Genomic DNA, 23,670 nt, shown 5'->3' on the forward strand with positions numbered 1-23,670 from the left:
AGGAGTCGACCAGGGTGTCCCAGATTGGCAGGTTTGTTTCCCAAGCAGTTGTATTATTCTTTTGGTCCTTGTCCACAGCAACAGGGAACCTGTTTGGAAATGTTGAGATCTAACTTAATACCTCGAGGTACATCTCCTCAGTAAATAGCTCGGAGCTAACCTGGAATATTAATGCACCAACAGAGCTAGAGGAATTTATCAGATATGCAGTAACTGCAGCCTAACGTTACTACATTTTCTTCCAGACCATTAACCCAGAGGAATGCAGGGACTCTCAATCTTTCTCTCTCCCCCGTGCCTGTAACAAAGCCCAGAATGTGCCCAAGTCTAAGACTGGAATTAAACATGAAATACTCAATAATTATTTAAACATAGGCCCACTGAACAGAAGTTCAGAAAGGAACGTGTGGAACACATGGTGTCTGATTTCCATTTTGACAGGAAATAAATTAATATTTCTGATTTTGTAGCGTGAACTCTGATCAGGGCAGTGTTCATTTGTTAGAGGACTGAGGGTCCTTTTCCAGGGAGATTGTTATCAAACTCCCAGCTCTTTGATGAGGGCACAGGCTACAAACTGTCACACCCACCCCCAGAAGACTTTTCTATGATCCTTACTGCGAAGTGACACATTGTGCCTCAAAGGAACAGAAATAGCATCTGTCACTCGAGCGTCGCTAACATTCTGAGCACTTCACTATGCAAAATTAGGCCAAGCCTTGATCCTTTTCTGATCGCTGGTACTTCTCGCCTGGTGCTGCATGTTCAATCGGGATATTGTCTGTACCAGTGTAGCATCCGTCCTGCTAGTATGGTAAAACAGATCAAAGATACAATGTCTCGTTATGCAACAACCGCTGGCTGTCATACCACACCATTTCCAATTGCATTAGATATAATGTCACATGATTAGTAAAATAGAGCGCAAATCCATGTAAGATACAACAGTAAAATACAAAATGACAAAATACAAGATGATAGAATACTGGAAAATGCAATTCAACAGAATATAGCATAACTATATTTCTATATATACACACACACGCACAAATATATGATATATTTATCGAACCCTGGCAAATGGTGAAATTTGAACTCAATACAAATCTGGGAATATGTCCATGAAACCACTAGATAAAAACAAAAAAACTGCGCATGCTGGAAATCCAAAACAAAAACAGAATTACCTGGAGAAACTTAGCAGGTCTGGCAGCATCGGCGGAGAAGAAAAGAGTTGACGTTTCGAGTCCTCATGACCCTTCGACAGAACTTGAGTTCGAGTCCAAGAAAGAGTTGAAATATAAGCTGGTTTAAGGTGTGTGTGTTGGGGGGGGCGGTGGGGGGGGGTGTTGGGCGGAGAGAGAGAGAGAGCCTCTCTCTCTCTCTCTCCGCACCCCTCCCCCCCCCCCCCCCCCCCCCCCCGCCACCCACACACACACCTTAAACCAGCTTATATTTCAACTCTTTCTTGGACTCGAACTCAAGTTCTGTCGAAGGGTCATGAGGACTCGAAACGTCAACTCTTTTCTTCTCCGCCGATGCTGCCAGACCTGCTGAGTTTTTCCAGGTAATTCTGTTTTTGTTCCATGAAACCACTGTTGGTTGTCATAAAAAAACATCTGGTTCATTTATGTTCTTTAGGGCAGGAGATCTGCCATCCTTACTTGGCCTGGCCTACATGTGACTCTAGACCCACATCAATGTAGTTGACTCTGAAAAGCCTCTGAACAAGGTCAATTAGGGAGGGATGGGCAATAAATGGTGGCCCAGCCAGCGACTCCTACACCCCATAAACGAATAATATATATTATACTGCACTATACAATATAATATTATATTTTACTATTCTACTATATATATTACAATATATATAATATTATAGTCATATTGCATCTAGTGATGTGTGCCACACTCATGTGGAGGAGAGAGTGTGAAATCCAGAGAGGCCATCAACAAAATGAAGCTTAACTTGGGTAAATTAACTATCGGCAGATCCAGGTCAGGGTAGCTGCTTCTGGAGTAGTCAGTGCTGTTGTGCATCAATCTTAACGAACAGTAGAACACTGTGCCCGCTAGAAGCAGCCTTCTGGGACTTCACCTCAAAGGGTGAACTGTCATGGAGGTTCTAGCTCAGCTTTGGTGGAAGGTGGGAGAGCGTTCGGTTCGTAATCCTGAATCAGACCAAATAATGGAAGCGGAGAGAACACAAACAGTGAAAGATCCTCTCAAAGGTGATAATTTGAACCAGGCCACCAGGTGGCGCCGATGGGTCGCTGTGTCTGCCACAGGCCATATTGCCCCAAAGAATGCTGACTGGTATTTCCTTTCATCTAAATTCACAAAAAAAAAGGTTTTTCAGCCCTTCGATTTGAATTCATAATATTCCATCTTTGCTAATGCTAGTAATTTTATGCCTTGCTTGATTACAAATAAATTATTTACCTCAAGTAAACAGGTTGCAATCAAATACATTTGCCATTAGGAATTACAATTCGGATTGGGTTGGGTCTTGTCTGTCATCCAAAATCTGCTTTCACCTGCACACTTCAATCCGAGCTCAATGGTGAAGGCATTTGCAGTTAAATAATAACATTGGAGCTCATTTCACGAACCTGGGGCTAACATGGTTCTCTTAGAGATGTGGAATGTACATAATTTTCAATGGGCATATTATTATAGAAGCAACTTCCTCACGCCTGTTTTGACCATGTGCTGTACAGGTAAATGCTGCAATTAAACAGCGACGACAGATATGCTATCCTTTTTACCCTGCCAATGTCAAGATATCATGAAAAGGTATCCCTTCCTGCCAGTATCCAAGGTATTCTCGACAGCATTCCCTGAAAATTGGAGCCCCCTAGACTCTCGGATCTCTTTCACATTCATCTACAGCTATTATAGCAGCACCAACAGGTCTGTATGTTTTCCATTCTACCTTGCTAGTGTTCAATGTTTAAGGAAATTCTACAATTTGATGCAGCTGCTTTAATTGTTTGTATTCCGTGCCCCCTTCCACCACCACGCCCTCCTCCCAACCTCCTCCCCCTCGCACCGCCCCCTCCTCCATCCCTCGGCTGGGTGAATTCGTTCACTGGCAGCGATAACGCTGACGTCTCCCTGAATTTACAGAATCACATAGTGCAGAAAAGGCCCTTCATCCCATCGAGAAGCACCGACACAGGAGAAACACCTGACCTATCTACCTAATCCTATTGTCCAGCAATTGGCTCATAGCCTTGAATTTTATGACGTGCCAAGTGCTCATCCAGGTAAATGTTAAAGGATGTGTGACAACCTGCCTCCATCACCCTCCCAGGCAGTGCATTCCAGACCGTCCCCACCCTCTGGGTGTAAACGTTTTTCCTCACACCTCCTTTAAACCTCCTGTGCCTCACCTTGAACTTATGATCCCTTGTGACTGACCCTTCAACTAAGGGGAACAGCTGCTCCCTATCCACCCTGTCCATGCCCTTCATAATCTTGTACACCTCGATCAGGTTGCCCTCCAGTCTTCTCAGCTCCAACGAAAACAATCCAAGTCTATCCAACCTCTCTTCATAACTTAAATGTTTCATCCCAGGCAACACCCTCCAGTTCGATAGTCCCAAGTGCCTTAAAAGGTGAATTTTCTGCCTCACTGCTCAGTCCAGTGACCTTCCACTAGAAAAATAGATCTGGATCCACTTTCTTTGGGCAGATTTCAAAACAGCCGCAGTGGGTGATGTTTGATTTTGGGCAGATTGTGAGGACCTGACTGTGCCACCAAAGTGAATTGTCACCAATCACTTTTGACGTTTGCAAACAGCAACCAGCTCGAATATCAGACCTGTCAGTGAGAAACATATCAGCCACCTGATTAGATTCCAGAGAACAAACAGATAGGAGGCTGCCGCATTAGTCGATCCCTGGAAAATTATAAGATCTAAAAGCGAATCGATCAATGATAAGTGAAGGTTTTCCAGCCATCTGATCTTGCTGGAGTATCGGAAATGATTTGCAGGGCTATGGGGGAAAGGCAGTGGTTCTGGCTTAGCAGTTCTCACAGAGAGTTGGCACGGATAAGATGGGACGAATGGCCTTCCTCTGTGCTGTAACCACTCCATCACTTTATGATTCTAACCACTGTCATGAAATATGATGTTTCCAACTGGGACATTCACTTTTATCTTCATGTAGCTATTCTGGCTTTAGAAGTCTGGGTGGAAAAATTAAGCTATTGAAAGTTTTGCATGTTTGCCTTGCATTAACATAGGTCCACGTGAGGGCGAGACGTCCCGAGTTTAACTCTCAATGTATTCTCAAAGTACATCAATCACAGTCAACAATCTATCTCTGTTTCTATCCCCACAGCAGCTCTTCCTTAATGATCCTCAGAAAGTCACATTAAAGGATTAAAATCTGATGGGCAAGCAAGTGAAAGGTGTGGAAGATGGGGAAAGGGAGATTAAAACATGAAGAAAAGATACATCTGAGTTGTGATTTCGGAAGATGAGGAAAGGGATATTAAAATATAAAGGAAGGATAGACGCTGAGATGAGATTTCTGAAAAGGGGAAAGGGATATTAAAATATAAAGGAAAGATAGACACTGAGATGTGATTTCTGAAGATGGGGGAAGGGGTAATAAAATATGAAGGAAAGATGTGATGAGGTGTGATTCTGAAGCCATTCACTGTACCGAGGGTGGGGATCGATGATAAAGGAGAGAAAGACAATTCAAACCATCTTATTTTGCTTTTCTCTGCACCACATCTTTTTCTAACCAGAATAAGAGTTGCAAGGACAGCTTTTAATCTACTATGGGTGTTAAGTTCTTATTAATGTGTATTCAGCCTGCAGCTCACACTGGGAGCTTTGACCCACTTGGAGAGTTCTGTCCTCCGTAAGTGGCTGCATGGAGTCGATGTGCACAATCTTTTATCTCTCTATTTACAAATCTGAAGTCTGAAGGTTACGTATTTATAAAAATATCCTTACCTGCACGAAGTTGGCAGAATCCACCACTGAATTTCAAACAAAATTTTAACTAAACTACAACAGGGGTCAGCGCTCGAAATGTTGTTTAAATTAGAGGGAGAGCTGTTTTTGTATCCATTCACGGGATATGGGCTTCACTGGCTGGGTCAGCCCTAATTGCCCATCCCTAGTTGCCCTTGAGAAAGTGGTGGTGAACTGCCTTCTTGAACGGCTGCAGCCCATGTGGTGTAGGTACACCCACAGCGCTGTTAGGGAGGGAGTTCCAGGATTTTGACCCAGCGACAGTGAAGGAACGGTGATATATTTCAAAGTCAGGATGGTGAATGACTCGGAGGAGGACTTCCATGTGATGGTGTTCCCATCTATCTGCTGCCCTTGTCCTTCTAGATGTTAGTGCTCGTGGTTTTAGAAGTTGCTGATGAAGGAACCTTGGTGAATTCCTCTAGGTTTGTTTCACTAGTTTTGTTCAATTACTTGTTCAGTAACAACAGGTATCACCATTATTACGTCACGGATCAAAAAATCACTGAATCAAAACACAGAATCGTCCTTAGCTCAAAAGTTAACTGATGCTTGAGGGCAATCTCAGCGGAGTCACTGTTCCGACTCTCCTTCTGGTCAGGTCAGTCTTTTGTTTCCCGGTGACAATAATCAGCCACTGTTTCACCAGTACCTAAAACTGAATCATTCCCCCTATAAGGACACTAAATATCGCCCAGCTCTGGGCGTTTAAATTCACCGACAGCCAGAACACCACCCTTGGTCCCTAAAGCGGAGCCATTCCCTCTATGAAGACACTTACCATAGAGCAGGTCGGGGTGTTTACATTCACCGAGGACCAGCTCACCACCTACCACTCTCAAAGCAGCACTGGGGACCGTAGGAAATGAGGTGGGAACATCCTGAGACTGGACAGGGGATTATTGAGAGTGGGGTTTAGAACGGGTGTCTCCAAATATCCAACTCCCGTTTTACAGAGCAGACAGTGATAATGTGGCTACTCAGCATTTGTGTTGTGTGGGGAACATTACTGACACGTAATTTTCGACAACGCACATTTCATCTTTATTTTTCTCATTTCCCACGTACCTTTTAACTGGTCTGATTTTTTTTTCTGTTTCAGCATGTGACTCCAGACCCACAGCGATGTGGTTGACTCAAATGCCCTCTGAAATGGCCGAGCAAGCCACTCAATTGTAAACAAGGTCACAAAGTCACAAAAAAAGGAATGAACCGGACGAACCACCCGGCATCAACATGGTACCGGAAATGACAACACAATCTCAGTCCTGTGACCCTGAAAAATCCTCCTTACGGACAGCTGGGGGTGCCTGCCAGAAGTGAGAGAGGTTCCTTATGGTCTTGTTAAGCATCAGCCTGACGTAGGCTGATAATCCTCACGGAATCATACCTTACAGATAATGTCCCAGGCACCAAAACTACTGACAGGGCAGACCCAGCAGAGGTGGCGGCACAGTTGTATACAGTCGAGAGTTACCCTGGGAACACTTAACATCGACTCCGGGACACATGAAGTTTCGTGGCATCAGGTCAAACATAGGCAAGGGAACCTCCTGCTGGTTACCATGTACCTCCCTCCCTCAGCTGATGAATCAGTGCTCCTCCATGATGAACATCATTTGGAGGAAGCACTGAGGGTGGCAAGGGCACAGAATGTAGTCTGGGCGAGTTACTTCAATGTCCATCACCAAGAGTGGCTCGGCAGCACCACTACTGACTGAGCTGGCCGAGTCCTAAATGATGCAGCTGCTAGACTGGGTCTGCTGCAGGTGGTGAGGGAGCCAAAAAGAGGGAAAAACAGACTTGACCTCATCCTCATCAACCTGCCTGAAGCAGATGCATCTGTACATGACAGTATCGGTAGGAGTGACCACCTCACAGTCATTGTGGAGACGAAGACCCGCCTTGACATTGAGGATACCCTCCATTGTGTTATGTGGCACTGCCACCACGTGCTAAATGGGATAGATTGTGAACAGATCCAGCAACTCAAGACAGAGAATTCACGAGGCTCTGTGGGCTATCAGCAGCAGCAGAATTGTACTCGAGCACAATTTGTAACATCATGGCCCGGCATATCCGCCAGTCTACCATTACCATTAAGCCAGGGGATCAACCCTGGTTCAATGAAAAATGCAGGAGGGCATGCCAGTCTGCTATAGATAGATAGATAGTAAGATAGATAGATAGATATATAGATAGATAGATCAGTTTATATTGCCGAAATCCGCAGGCACTTCATTTAATTCTGCTTTCAAATATCATTAAGTTGATTTTATTGTCATTTTGGCAGCTGCTCCTTGTCACTCGGAGAGATTTCAGATATCGACGTTTCGGAGAACTTTCAGGGCAGAAATTTGACTCTTGTACTGACATTTCTCCAATCAAGCTCCCGAGTGTCTTACCATCAAATACAGGGATGAAAGCGTTGAGGGAGATTTAAAGTATCTAAGGACCCTGAGAAAGGCTCCAACACTCTCACTGTTAACACTGTTCAGCTGTCAGACTGTGGTGTGTTACACTGCACACAAACACACACACACACACACACACACACACACAGAAATAGCAAAATACCCATCACCCTTCATTCATGGACCTGTTCAATTGTGATTTGTGTCCACCTTTAATGATTAGGGAAGTAGGAAGACTTATGCGTATTTATGAATTTGCAATCCAACCTTATAATGGTGGAATTATTAATGTCATTGTAAATGACCATATATTGTGTTAATCAAATAGGCACACGAGATGACTCAGCCAAATAATCTCACAATTTCTGCAAAAGAGCAACGGCAGAAAATGGAAAATAATAAACAGACAAGTTATGCTAATAATAAAATCAACGTAATAACATTCATAATAATCTGACGTAATAATACTTCAGCAAAATCATGCAGCAATATTCGGGTAGAAATTAAGGATCATTGTTTTCCGCAGGTTACCACTGGATGGCGCTCCAGCACTTCAGCTTTGGCTAAAACTTGCAGAACTCTCTGTTCACCGGTGTCACGGCTCACAGAAGGAGATTACAGGAAATATCCTTGTTCCGTGACACTTCACTTCATAGAATGGCGCATTCAGGTCAAGAGTTTGTACATAAATTGCAGGTGTTGTGGCAAAGAAGAATTAGACAATGGACTATGGCACAATGGCACCGGGTAGACAGAAAAAAATGGCGAGCAATTTCGTAATCTGAATTGCTGGGATATGTTGATCATTTTGTGACATAATTAATTGTTATTATTGACCACAAATTTATTATTGACCACAAATTATTGCACATTACCGCCTCCTTCTGTTTAAATAACATTTCCTGCATTACAATATCAACTATATTTGAAAATTAGTTGAGACTTAGCGCTTTTTGAGATCCTGAGGATGTAATGTTTGGTTGAAAATTTTGGGTTAATCTTTTAACAATCTCCAAATGTGTGCTACCAATTCTGTGTGGGTGTCTGTGTTTGTGTGTAGGTGCGGGCGTGTGTGTATGTGTGTGTGTGTGTCTGTATGTTTGTGCGTAGGTGTGTATGTGTGTGTGTGTGTGTTTGTGCGATTGTGTGTAGGTGCGTGCGTGTGTGTCTGTGTAATTGTATGGAGGTGTGTGTGTGTGTGTGTGTGTGTGTGTCTGTGTGATTGTGTGTGTGTGTGGGTGCGTTAAGGTAAACTATGTGCGTATGTGTTTCAATATGCACGTTTGCTTATGTCCTATGTAGAGTACATGTGTGTACAAAGCACGAAACACATCATCCTGAATGTCTGCAAAAGCATGTTACTTGTAATATCACAGTAGACCCTGCCTTATTTCATACTGATGATTGTACTTGAGTGTGTCTCTCTTTATATAATGCAAGTGCCTTTCTCAGGTTTCAGTGAATGATGTCCACTTTTATATTTGATTAGTTCCTATCTCTGCTATTGACTTATCAGATCTTGTCCCTATTACATTAAACCACATCAGCTTGGATGAGATTAGATCTCATCCTGTGATTATGTCAGGACATATTTTGGCTCGGTTCATGTTGTGCTGGACAATTGTTTAGTTCCTATCACACTAGGCCGCTCCACGTGGTTGTTTATATTACACCAGACCATGTCATTGTCATTTTGTGTTTCAAACCTCCAAAACCCAGCCACACTCTCTCGCCAAACATTGAAAATACGACCATGGGGCTTAGGAGCATGAGTAGACCATTCAGCCCTAGGGGCCTAATCCACCATTCCATATGTTACATAGCTGATCTGCTTGTGGTCTCAACTCCACTTTCCCGTCTGCGCCTTAAAACCCCTTTCTATCAAAAAATCTGTCCAACTCATGGTGTTAGTACAATATAATTCACCCTTGAATACATTTATTGATCAGCCTACACTGCCTTCTTGGAAAGAGAATTTCATATGCTAACGACCCCCTGAGAGAAGAACAAATCTGCTCATCTCCACCTTAAAGGTAGGCCCCTTCCCTTTATTCCTAAACTCTGCCTCCTAGTTCTGGTCACTCCCACAAGTGTTAACATTCTCCCGGTACCCGCCCTGTCAAGACGCACCACACCACCCCACAACCCCACAATGCTCCCATCCCCCACCCTGCTCCCGCACCGCCACCCCCCCAGCACCACCCCCCACCCGCCCCCCCTCCCCCACAACCATCTTCCGGCTCAGGATCCGATATGTTTCCGTAAGATCACCACTCATTCTTCTAAAATCCACTGGCTATTGATTCAAATTATTTACGATTTTTAATAAGATAAGCCCCTCACCACAAACAACGATGAACAGGTGGATGCTTTTCGGTGATAAGAATGAGATTAGGGACCTGCCGCTGCACAAACTTGTTGCAGCATTTCTCAAAAAAAGAACACTTTATTCACCGAGAAAGATGGTTCGGGTGGCCTGAGGTCGCGAATATCGCAGTTTATAACCAAAAGGCAAAGGAGCAGATCAGGTGGTCACGGCGTGCAAATGTTCACAGAGCAAGATTCCACAAATTTAATTGGAGAAATAATCAGGTCGCTGTTTTCAATGGTGTTAAATGAGGGAAAATTATTGTAGGAAGCTGGGGAAAGCTCTTCCTGCTCATTTTTGAAATTGGGGTATTGAGATTCCATCTGAGAGGGCAGATACTCTCAGTGGTTTCGTATCTCAACCAGGAAGGCAGCAACTGCAATAGTTCAATATTCATTCAGGGCAACAGGGGCACTGTTGGCACTGGAGTGTGGGCCTGACATCTCTCAAATAAGGGAGCTACAGCCCAGGACTTTCTGGTTCTGGAGATAAAGAGAGAGGAAGCGAGAGAGAGAACGAGAGGGAGAAAGAGAAAGAGTGAAAGAGAAAGAAAGAGAGAGAGAGTACTGCTATTTACTGAACCACTGTGTTGGAAGTGAATTAGTATGAGGATGTTTTACAGTGTTTTAACTGTTTGAAACAACCAGTGACCTTGTTGAAAGGACACATCAGCACCTTCTTCAGCTCTTCCCAGAACTTGCTATGGGCCACTGCGTAGATGAAGACATTGCTGCAGGAGCTCACTAACTGGAGCATGTTGGTTGTCTCCTGAAGGCTGTACTGTGGGTCATTGAAATCCAGGCTGGTGATGTAGCCCTCTCCTGTGATCTGCACATAGAGGAAATGTCCGAGATAGATGGCCCACGGAAGGAAGAAGCTGAGCGAGATGGCGAAAAGCAGGACAATGGACCTCTTGTGATTGACCATCTCCACGTCTCCATGACTCTTGGCGCCCCGGAGCCTCCTGTGGGCTGTGCTGGTCGCTGAGATGTGTCTTACAGTCAGGGCGTTGAGTAACAGAATGAGGAGGAACGGGAGGAAAGGATTTAAGATGTGATCCAGCCAGTCGTAGGCCTGTCAGATGGGCAAAGTGTAATAGATGGACTTGAGGTTGCAGAACCAGGGCACTCCGTCCAGGATGTACAAGGGCTGGTAGGTGAAATAGTAAGGGATGTTCCTCACGCAGCTCAAGGCACTGACCAGTCCTATAACCAGCAACGCAGTTTTCTCAGTGCAGAATCTGGCCTTCAGCCTCTGACAGCAGATGGCCACGAAACGGTCGATGGTGAAGGCAACAGTCAGCCAAACTGAGCCAACCCGGGTGGCAAAGACCAGCACATTGCTGAGTCCACATGCGGGAGTGGTGGACAGGACACTGCCCTGAAATTAGATGCGGCTGATCCGGTTGAGAATGACGGCGGTGATGATGACCAGGAAATTGTTCACTGTTATCGCTACCAGGTAGTATGTGATGCAGTGGGAGGGTCCACACCGTACTCTGGATAAGATTAAGATCCCCAGCAAGTTGGCTGTGAGAAATCAGGAGAGAGAGATGTTACTGAGTGGACTCCAAACAACAGCTACTGCCTCATCCAACCAGTTACTGGATACCTCCTGATCCAACCCTCTGCCAATACCAGACTCCAGCTGTTCCAAAGCCTTTGGTCAGTGTTCGGTATCCAATGCCGCGCGAAACATTTATCAATGCAGACGGCATTTCAATCGGTCCCTGCCACAAATTCTGCTCTCTGGCCACTGAGTCAATCCCAAGGCCTACCTATCCAAATTAAGATCATCCAAAAGATGTGCTGCCAATGGTCATAGTCAAAGCAAAACCCATCCTCCCATTAAGCCTATGCTCACTAATATAGTTTGTTTATCAGGCGGCAACATTTCAGTTTTAATACTCTCGCCCTTCCAATTTTGGAATCCCTCCACCTCCTCGCCTCTCCCAATCCTTGTACAACTACAACTATCTGAGATCTCAGTGTACATGCTATCCTGCTTTCTTGTGTATTCCTTAAATTAACCTTTCAATTAGTAACGGTTATGCCTGTAGCTGCTGAGGCTCTCGTCTCTTTAATTCCCTCTCTCAACGGCTCCCTTTCTCATTCCTTCTTTTGGACGTTCCTTATAATCAAATTCTTTTATCAAACTTTGGGTTCAATATCTCTTCCTGGCGTTCGGTATTGTGTATTTGTTCAGGCTCCTGTGAAGCATCCCCACCATACGCACTGCAGTGACTGAAGAAACAAGCACAACTCCACCTTTCAAGTGAGAAATAAAAATGAGCGATAAACGTTGACCTTGCCGGTTACACCCACACTCCGCAGATGATTAAAACATTTCATTATTCAAAATATGCAAAACCAACTAGCAAAGAGCAAAGTACATAATAGATCACCAATTTCGAACCTCCTTTAACATCTTTCAAACGTTTCCACAATTAATTACTAAGGCTACATTAACAATCAGGACTGTCCAGTGAGAACTCACTGTACTGTAACTATTATATTCTTTCACAGGTTGAAAAGTACATTAGTGTAATTACTAAACTTATTTTTATACTGCAATTAATCTAATATAATGATTTCACTGTAATTCGTTTTCTGATGCTGTAGTAAGATACATGCACGAAAATATGTTACTACACTGTGATGTGCTATTATTCCACACAACACTTAAAACACTAGATTGTATCTGACTACTTTAAAATAAGTGTTCAGCGATATAACAGGTTTAAGTTCATGCAAAGTCACACATTACAAATAATTTTTCAGCAATCCAGTAAACGGTATTCCTACAAAATCAATTGAATTGTACTTTGTAATGCTGCACAATGCAGGTACAAGTTATGCTCTATAATTCGCCATAACACAGTTTAATCCCATATAAGGCATCGGAACCTGGTTGAGGCCCATGACACACTGATAGCACTGAATATTAGAGAAAAAAATCATCCCAACCCTGAAAGGGACGAGACAAACTTTCTGGGGATTTGGAAAAAAATCATAAAAAACTTAATTGAGATCCATCACTTACCAGGGGACCAATAACAGTGAGAATGGGATAGCAAATGCCAAAGAAGATGCTTTTGCTGGCCCGTGCATCGTCTCTCAGAAGAGAAAGCGATTCCCGAAACTGTGCACCTTAGTTCTGCGATGCATTCAAAGCATCCCTCACTTATTCCAAATGGGAGTCTCCAGAGGGACAATTAAGTTACAACATACATCGTAGTTGCAGTTCAGTAAACAAACAGATCAGCCCACGGTTTTATGCCTCCCATTCGTAACATTGGCCAGGTGGATGAAGCCATTATACACGTGGGCGAACTGCTGCCTGCAAATTCTGCGGTGCCCCCTCTCCACAAACCAAGCCTTTGCGTCTACATCAAGTGGAGCCGCTGATGGAACGTACTGACTTGGTCCTATCTCTAAGCAAACACTTCTCTTCCCATGATTGCCACTACGCTGGGGCGGGGGGGTGGGGGGGGGGGAGGAGGAGGGGGGGAGGCTTGTGTGTGATGATTCACCCCTCTATCACTGTCTCACCCCTCTTTCTCAAACTGTAATACTCGTGACATGCAAGGCAACTGTTGAAAACTTTTCATATTGCAAAAACAGAAAGAGAATTAATGTGTGAGAGTGCACCAGAGGAAATGGGAGATAAAAGATAAACACTGACATAGGGAAAGAAGGAAAACGAAAGGGAAGAGTGCAAATATAGAGTATAAGTGAACGAAAGAACGAATGACAGAAATCAAGCAACATAATGCCTGGTGTTTGTCATTATGTGCCCGCTGTTTCTCACATTACGACACATTAATTCTCTGATGTGGGAATCGCTACTTGACCGGCATTCAGTGCAGATTTCCCGTTCCCACTGAGAAGGTGATGGTGAGCAACCTTCACGAATCACTGCAGTCCATATGCCAAAGGTGTACCCACAGTGTATTTAGCTCGGGTTTTGCAAAATTAGATCCCAAGGGCAATGGAAGATCGGCAACATATTTGCAATTTGAAATGGGATATGGTTTGGAGGGGATAGCGGATGTTATCCCTGGCACCCGCTGCCCTTCTGAGTGATTGAGATCATTGGTTTGGGAGATACTTTCAAAGAAGGCTTGGTGTGTTCCTGCAGCCCATCCTCTGGACTCCACATACTCCAGCCACGCTTGGGAGTTTGGAGGTGAGCCAGTCGACGTAGAACTTCGAGCTGTGGCGTGCTATTGTGGGAGGATCAGTTCAGGTTGTTAATGGTGGAGAATTCACAGTAGGTCATACCATTGAATGTAATGTGGAGGTGGTAGTGTTGCCACTAATTCAAGTAATCAATGTCACCTCAGATGATTGTGTTTTAGCAGATTGTTAATAAATGGGGCCGTTCGATGTGTCAGGGAAATGGAATTCTTTTCTCTGGCCAGAGTCTGGAGAAATGAGACAGGAGAACATACTGAATTATACTTACTGCTCCCGATTAGTTATTAGATTATATAGGAATTAAGTTCAAACTGGCCTGGACCCTCCATTTGTTATCACTGCACTGTTAAAACCATTCTTCTGTTTATATTTCACGAGACTCTGTCTCCCTTACTGGTGCACAAGGCCAGCTCCTCTTGTAATACGTGTTTCCCAGTCGATGTTACTTGCGCATTTCTCTCTATACAACACGGGCCTCTTTCTCAGTTTAAAAAACACGAGGCACGGCTTCTGTTATTACTGCAGTGGATGAATCATTTGTTTATATCAAAGAAGAGCTGGCCTCAATCATTCCAGCATTGAGCTCGCTTCGCTTTAGGTGGCATCAGTTCCTGTTTGAGTGTTTCCTGCTAAAGGATGTTTCTTGGTTTCGATCATTGATGAGTTTGTCTTTAATTTTGCCGTAACATTCGACTCTGGTGGGATTCGAACCCACAACCTTTGAGTACCTGAGCCATTAAAGACTAGAAGTCTAACGCGCTGTCCATTGCGCCACAGAGGAACAACTGTTGGCATTGCCAACCGATAGTTGATTATATAAGAATATTCTTTTTTTTTAGAATCCTTTTTCATTACATGAGGCCCTGCCCCAGGTTTACTGCATAAAAACGTCATTATTTATATTACATAAAACACTGTGTCGAGATTTATATTACACTAGACCCTGTCTCTGTTTATATTACTCTAGACCATTCCCCTGTTTCGATCACGCGAGCGTTTGTCTAGTTCAATGGAAATATGTGTAAAAGGGGAAAGTCGGTCTCTTGGCGAAGAAAGTCGCCATATTGCAATCGTGTATTGAAAATATCTGCCAAATGTGATCCGTTTCGATGCGCTTAGCGATCATTGTACCAACTTTTAATATGGCATCAGCAAGTGAATTGCCGCCACAAGAAACTTAAATATTGCTGTTCATCCCAATCCACCAGCAGAGACTTAATGGTTTTATTCTTCATTGCCAGTTTCTTGTTAAATAACTTTACAATTTCCCATTAAAAATTTCTCAGAATTTTTTAACTTTAATATTGGCTCTACGGCACTTAATTCCGCTTGATCTCTTACCCCTCATGGTTTGCTCTGAGACACTCCTCTGAGTGAAATTCACTAAGTGAGTGGACATGGTTGTGGATAGAATTCTGAGTCATTTCAGATAAACTCCGCTGCCTGTAGCAGAAGGTGTTCATCAGGTGGCGAAAGTGATCTTATTGACATTTGAATTTGAGAGAAGCCAATTTGTTGAGCACACAGGAATATCAGATTGCTACTGCTCATCTTAATTTGAACTAAGTATGCCTCATTAAAAAATATTTAAGGGGATATACATTTTGAAATGATTTGAATCTACACTTTCCAAAGAATGTCACAGTCTTGGAATAGGTTGAGAAGAAATTTACGGGAATTGTACCAGGGATGAGGGACCTCAGTTATATGAAGAGATTAGATAAACTGGGATTGGTCTTCTTGGAGCGGAGAATGTCAAAGGGTGATATAATAGAGGTGTTTAAATTTACGAAGGCTTTTGAAAGAGTTGTTGGTGAGGTATTAATGCCACTGGCAGGAGGATCCATAGGCAGAAGAACCAGAGTTCCGACAATTCGTAAAGGAACATAGAGTAGTATTAGATCTTTTAATTGAGCGATTGTTATGAGCTAGAGTGTATTTCTGGAAAGGGGGATAGAAGCATGTTCATTTGTAACTTTCATAAGAAAATCGTACATACATTTGAAATTGAAAAAAATGTGCAGGGCTTTACAGAAAGAGTAGGAGAGTGGAACTAATTGGAGAGCCTTTCCTGGAGAGCTGACGCAATTCTGATGGAATGAACAGTCTCTATCTTTGCTTTAAGCTTCCATGATTTTATGCATTGAAATTGCACTAATCATTGGCCTTGGCGTTGTTATTTGTCTTATTAAAAGCAACTGCATTACCGAATGTTATGGTAAAGTTGTAAGTATTACGTGTTACATGAAACCTTTCAGCAGTTTAGCAGCTAAAGTGACTTGACTCTGATTTCAAAATCAGAAGATTGTGGATTGCAACTCAACTTCAGAACCTGAACATAATTACCAGACATGTAATCCGGGTACTGAAAGGTCATTATCTTTTCGGGACATCATGAACCAATAATCCCATTTCACCCTTGTCTGTTGAGGTGGGGCCTGCTCTAAATCCTGGTCGATATTCCTTCGTTCAGCCAAAATAATCAAAGATATGTTACTCTGATGCGAGACCCGTTGCTCCACCGCTGATATTTCTGTGCTCAAATCAGGAAAGTTCATGTGCAATTCGTTGCACTTTAAATCCATTTTGACCTCCCACAGAACGTGATTCGGTGGTAGATCACTTTTTGTTGATCTGATAACGTGACAAACAATAACCTTCAACAACATTTTCACAATGGTTAGACGGCAAATTTCGGATCAGTGCTAACAATAAACGCACGTGTAGAAATGACAAGGCAGATCTGTACTGGTGCTATGGAAAACTGTAAACACCTAGTGGCAGCTAAACGGAGTTTCTGTTCATCGCCCACGGGGATCTGTTATTACTGCATTGGAGTAGGTCACCGTTTGTTTCAGTTGCACTGCATCATATAATGTTTTTATATGGTATGAGACATTGTAACATCAGTTACTGCACCAAACTACGCCTTCTATTTGATGAAGAAATAATGAGTCAGTTCTACATAAAAACTTAAGAAAAAGGAATAGCTTAGGTTATCAATCCTTCGAGTCTTCACCACTCAAGCAATAAATACATGGCTGATCTTCTGTATCAATTCCACAGTCCTGCACATTCCCTATATCCTTTAATTCTCTTTATATCCGAAAGTCCATCGATCTTTACCTTTTATATATGTAAACACTAAGCATTCAATGGGATGCAGAAACCTCAGCACTAAATTTTCGACTCATTATTCTGGGAATATGAACCTCAATTGTAGATTCCCCAGCCAGGGTAAATTCCTCCCAGCATCTATTCTATCAATACCCTTAAGAATTTCCGTTGAATATGTGCACAGTCGAATTAACCTACCCTCATGGGACAAACACCTCATGCCAGGAATCAATCCAGTCAACATTTGTCGCATTCCCTCCAAGACTAGTATATCCTTCCTTAGCTAAGGAGACTAAAACTGCACACAGTACTCTAGGTATTCTCACCAAGACCCTATACAATTGCAGAAAGACTGCTTAACTCTTGAACTCTCATCTAATGTTAAGAAAGGCTAACAGACCATTTGTTTTCCTAATTTATTGCTGTGGCAGCATTTTAACTTCCTTTGACCTACAGAGCACACAGCTGCCACTGATTACTAACACTTCCCAGTCTCTCACAATTTTACAATATCTTTGTTTTTTTTTTAATTTTTCCTCCCAAATTGTATAATTTCTCAATTGGTCAATCTTCTATGGTTTTTCTACTCACCTAATGTCGGTGTTCCTTATCAATTTTTTTAGCGTCCTCCTCCTTGTTTACTTTTCTAGCTAACCTGTCACGTCAATTAACAAATGTCGTTGTAATCTGCGTCCAGCTGGTGCCAGTGGACCATACCTTTGTTTCTTGGTGCAGAACTTGAGAAACCTGTCCACTTGTACAAACAACAACAAGATAAGAATGCAACAATCGAGTTAGCAACACAAGTTTTAACTGCTGCGAGTTAGGAAGGTACCTTCGAAAACTAAATGGACCTTGAGTGTTGTTTAAAAAAGGGAAATGCTGTCAAAGTTTTTCGTCTCGCACTCAGCAGGGCAGATAAATGTTGCATAACTGTCCTGATGAGTTCTAGGCGAAAAGCTATGACAGAATTTCACTTTTATCAGCAACACCTCCGTTTCTATTACTATGGGACTTTTCTATTTAAAAAGGCACTAAACCATGTCGCTAGTTTTTAAAGGAGGTCCTTTCTCAGTTTTTACCGCACCAGACAAAGCCTACAATCAAAAGCAAAATACTGCGGATGCTAGAAGTCTGAAATAAAGGCAGAAAATGCTGGAAAAACACAGCAGGTCTGACAGCATCTGTGGAGAGAGAAACAGAGTTAACGTTTCGAGTCCGTAGAGCTTCGAGACCTGCAGAGTTTTTCCACAATTTTCTGTCTTTAATAATTAATAAAGCCTCCGATCATTTCAGAACAGACCATGCTTCTGGTAATATTGCACTAAGTCCACTGGTATTACAGCACGAGATTAGGCCTCTACTTATATCACGCTGAACTGGCCTCAGTTTTTACTGCACGAGATTATGGCTCTGTTTAATTTACATCCTGCCATTGTTATGGTCAACTAAGAAATGTCTATTTGCAGATTATTCCAGGCTTTGTCCAAGATATTACTACAAAGGATGCTCCCTCTGTCTATTTTATCCAAGGCCTTTGTCTCATCTCACGCTACATAACGTTTCTGTTTATATTACATGATAATATGACGCTGTTTTTTTTCTACAGACCGTATCTCAGTTTTGTATTGCACTTGGTCCTCGTTCGGTTATTACTGCACGAGAATGCATATCAGTGCATATTTCACTGGACCCCGTCTCTGACCTCTTTGCACTAGCTTCTGTCTCATTTCCTTCTGCTCTCGAACATGTGTCAATGTAAATTCAGATTGGCCGTCTCTAAGTTATTATTCCGTTCGACCATATCTCGGCGTTCATGAGAGGAGAACCGGCGTCAATTATTACTGCAGTTGAACATATACCTGTTCACATTACAGCAGGCCAGGCATTAGATATCAATGCGTTAAATTATGCTTCTGCCATATTACACTAGTGGCTGATTCGGTTATTTGCGCAGTCGGCCATGTCTTGTTTTATGTTAAAGAAGACGCTGTTCCGGTTTATATTATGCGAGAACATGACTCTTCATATGTTACTCTTGGCCCTGTATTTGTTATTATTTGACTGGATCAAGCCAGTCTTTATAATACTTGAAACCCTGCCTAGTTGCAGCTATACTAGAATCTATGGCTGTTCATACTACACAAGATCCCATCTCTGCTAATGTTCCACTAGATGTTGATCTGTATATTGTATTCTTTTTATTCATTTCTGGGATGTATGCGTCCCTGGATAGGCCAACATTTATTACCCATCCCTAATTGCCCTTGTTGAGAGGGCATTTGAGAGCCAACCACATTGCTGCGGGTCTGGAGTCACATGTAGGCAAGACCAGGTGAGGACAGCAGATTTCCTTCCCTAAAGGAAGGAAAGGGCAGTATTGAACCAGATGGGGTTTTACAACAATCGACAATGGTTTCATGAGAGCGATTCTGCAAAAAAGCAGCTCATCATCCGAGTAATTTAATTGAATGAAAATATTTTTGATTATTTCATAATAAAATAACATACAGCTTAACCACCTGCACAAAAAATAAATCACACATGGAAAGGGTCTTTCCTCTTGTGGCAGAATCTAGAACTAGGAGTCACTGTTTAAAAATAACGGGTCTCCCATTTAAAACAGATGAGAAGAAAATTTTCTCTCAGTAAGTAGTGAGTCTTTGGAACTCCCTTCCTCAAAGGGCAGGGGAAGCAGGGTCTTTGAATGTTTTCAAGGCAGAGGTAGCTCTATTTTTGATAAACAAGGGAGTAAAAGGTAATCGGAAGTAGGTAGCAGGTTACAGCCAGATCAGACATGACCTTATTGAATATCATTGCACTGTCTGACTGTAATAACCATGTTCAAATGTCTGTAATGTATGAACGCACCTCATGATCTTTGTGGAAAACTGGAATATGATTGCACTTTTTGTGATCGCCATTTTGAAATGTTTTGTAATGTTCTTTCAAATATTTTATGAATAAAGTATCTTTGTCCAAAAATGAAAATAACCCGCTTCTTCTCAACTGGCTTTGGAAACGTTTACAACGAGTCGCCTCTCGAGGGCAGTACCAGTTTGCGGTATAAAAACAAAATTCTGGACATAATAGGCAGGCCGGGAAGCATCGGTGCAGAGCGAATCAAAGTGAAAGTTTCATGTCCGCGACATTTCACCTGAACTCAGTCTGAGGAGTTGTTTATTTCCGGTGAAAGGTCACAGACTGGAACCTCCACTCTGTTTCTGATTGTTTTTCCAGCATTTTCTGTTTGTGGTTCGAATTTGGTTAACTTTCTGCTGCGAGACACAAGAGAGGAGGGGGTAACATCACTCGCAGGACAATCGCAGGCGCATTCTTTTAGATAACTATTTGGTCACAACCTGGGACGAGAGTAAATATGCCCATAATGCGGACACTTCAGTTTAAGCACGGATTTTACTGTATAATTATACTGATGTTCTTTAAGAATCGACATACAACGGCATAAAATAAATACTCAGGATATCTCTCCGTTCCCTGGGATACAATCAGACAATGAAGCTCCCCACGTAGCAAAGACCGCACTGACTAACTGCCTCCTGAGTCCGACACTCTCTGCTGTGAACATCAGTATCTCTGATGAAAGATCCTCCCTATTAGTATTTAATAGACAACCCGCGGCAACCCTGCCCGTCTCTCCCGTTAGCTGTTCATGCCCCGAGCCTCCTGGCCCGCCTTGTGCTATCAGAGAGATTGCTGCCGCTCTCCCAGAACTGTAACCAGAAGCGAGGTTTTTGTACAGTGACTGCCGCGTTTTGTCTCTGTGTGGGGGCTCAGCCGCACAGTAATAAACCGCGGCATCGGCGTTCCCCGTGTCTACAATAAGCAATTGACCGCGTTTCTCCGACTTGAAAGGATTCAATTCAAATCGCCCGCTCCTCTCTTTGCCATTCGATGCTCGCTTTATAATCCACTCCAGTCCCTGAACGGATTTCTGTCGGTACCAATACATCACGTAGTAGTCGGACAACTCGTAGCTGCAGTCCATCTGCACCGATTCCCCGCACTGGACTGTTTTCGAAGCGGGAGATTGAAGCACACGTTCCCAGAGATATCGACCTGGAAAAATATTCAGGGCATAAAACATTGGAACAACGAGATTAATAATGAAAAACTCACTCTGGGTCATTGTCCCTGTCCTGTACCTAACTGCGCAACACAACGCATGTTTGCTATGAGAATGTCAATACGAAAACAGGACACAGCTCACACCGGAAGAAAACGAATCGTGTGAAGAGATTAAAGTGTTGGCTGATTAAAGTCAATGATAGATATCCAATATCTCCGTCACGTGTTTATTTTTCCCGCTCCTAATTGCCTGGAAATTGATATTGTTCGTCGGATATAAGGGGGCGGGTTGTTAGTCCTCTGCTCATTTCCCCCGTGGTTCACGTCTGAACCGTTCAGTTGTCTGAAGACCATCAGCTTCTTCCGCTCCGGGTGGAGGGAAGTGAGGGGGAGCACATCTCTTTATGAGAGTCACTCTCGTAAGCGACCAACCCGACACTATTTCTATTTCTTTGTCCATAACAGGCTTAAATTGTGCCATGTTGTGGTCACGATCACTAAAATGCTCCCCCACCAACACCGCAGCCACCTGTCCGTCTTCATTCCCCAGAATTAGGTCCAGCAATGCGCCGTCCCTGTTGGACCCTCTACATATTGTCCTAAAAAGCTTTCCTGTACACATTTCATGAAATCCACTCCATCCAAGCCCTTGACACTATGTCTATCTCAACTAATGTTGAGAAAGTTGAAATCACCTAATATAATTACCCTATTGTTATTGTTTTTACACACCTCCACAAATTGCGCACATATTTGCTCTTCAATATCCCGCTTACTATCTGGGGGTCTATAATAAACAACTAACAATGTGGATTCCCTTTTTTTATTCCCCTTTTTTATTTCCTTTTTTACCCACAAAGCTTCATTCGATGCCCACTCCAAGATATCATCTCTCCTTACAGCATAATAATGCAATGCCTCCTCCTCTTTTACCCTCTCCCCTGTCTCACCTGAAGATTTTAAATCCCGGAATATTGAGCTGCCAATCCTACCCCTCCCTCAACCACGCTTCAGTGATGGCGACTATATCACAATTCCACGTGTCAATCCTCTCCCTTAACTCATCCGTGATACTCCTGTCATTAAAGTAGAGGCCATCCAGCCTTGCCTTACTCCCTTGAAGCTTATTGCAGCTGTTCACCCTCTGACTTGATTGTTTTACTGTATTATGATGCGTCCCTATTCTTCTAACATTGTGTGTCCCCTCTCCCTGCCGAATTAGTTTAAGCTCCTCCAAACAGCACTAGCAAACCCACCCGCAAGGATGTTAGACCCGCTCTGGTTCAGATGTAGACCTTGACACTTGTATAGGCCCCAACTTCCCCAGAAGCATTCCCAGCGTTCCAGAAATCTAAAACCCTCCCTTCTGCACCAACTCTTAAGCCACGTATTCATCCGTGCTATTCTCCTATTTCTGAGCTCCCTAGCACGTGGCACTGGGAGTAATCTAGAGATTACAACCCAAGAGGTATTGCTTTTTACTCTGCTGCCTAACGCACTGAATTCTTGACACAAGACATCATCGCTCTTTCTACCTATGTCATTGGTACCAACATGCACTGTCTTATCCCCCTCCACTTTCAGGATGCCCTGCAGTGACATCCCGGACCCTGGCACCAGGAAGGCAACACACCATCCTGGAGTCACGTTGACGGCCACAGTAGCGCCTATCTGTTCTCCTGACTATATAATCCCCTGTTACTATTGCTCTTCCTCACTTCCTCCCCACACCGTTTACAGACAGGCTGCTTGTGGTGCCGGAAGCTTAGCTCTGTCTGCACTCCCTGGAGGAACCAGCACCCTCATCAGCCTCCAAAATGCAACCCCGATTTGCGAGTGGGGCCCCAAGGAATTCCTGAACGACCTGCCTGTTTCTCTTGGACTGCCTGGTGGTCACCCATTCCCTTCCTTCCTCAAGTCCCTTCAGCTGCCTCTCTAAACGTGCTATCCACGATACTCTCAGATTCACTGATGATCCACAGTGCCCCCAGCCGCCGTTCCAGCTCTGAAATCCGAGAATCCACGAGCTGCAGATGGACACAATTCCTGCACACATGCTGGTTCTGGGCACTGGAGATGGTGCCGGCTTCTCACATGGAGAGAGAGGAGCACATCACGGCTTTGAACTCTCCTGCCATGCTATATCCCAATAAATTAAACCTTTTCAATCAATTACTCTAGGGCCCTTCTTTCCTGATCCTCGTTACTACAGAATATACAAACTACAAACCACAAAATGACCTTAAACTATAAGCGATAAAAGTAGTAAATACTTACCCGAACTTACCTACTGCTTACCAGTCACTCCTTACCCTTGTGGTCTCTACTGCTACAGCAGGGCAAGGCCACACTCTGAAGATTTAAGAAGTTGGATAGCAAAGATAAAATGCATAGAGCACCTCTTCCCCTCTGCACCGAGTTCCCACTGTGCACCAAATTGCCAATACCCAAACTCACTCTGGCTGTGTCTTCAACAGGATGAGATC

The 23,670-nt window shown here is 43.4% G+C and overlaps 1 protein-coding gene across 1 annotated transcript in view; it reads left to right on the top strand.

Annotated features, from left to right (window-relative positions):
* The window catches only part of LOC121270240 (gastrula zinc finger protein XlCGF8.2DB-like), a 236,152-nt gene that overhangs the window by 88,263 nt on the left and 124,219 nt on the right, over positions 1 to 23,670 (top strand). The gene's annotated exons all lie outside the window — the stretch shown is intronic.

Source organism: Carcharodon carcharias, chromosome 27 (assembly GCF_017639515.1).
Source record: "Carcharodon carcharias isolate sCarCar2 chromosome 27, sCarCar2.pri, whole genome shotgun sequence".
Lineage (NCBI taxonomy): Eukaryota > Metazoa > Chordata > Chondrichthyes > Lamniformes > Lamnidae > Carcharodon > Carcharodon carcharias.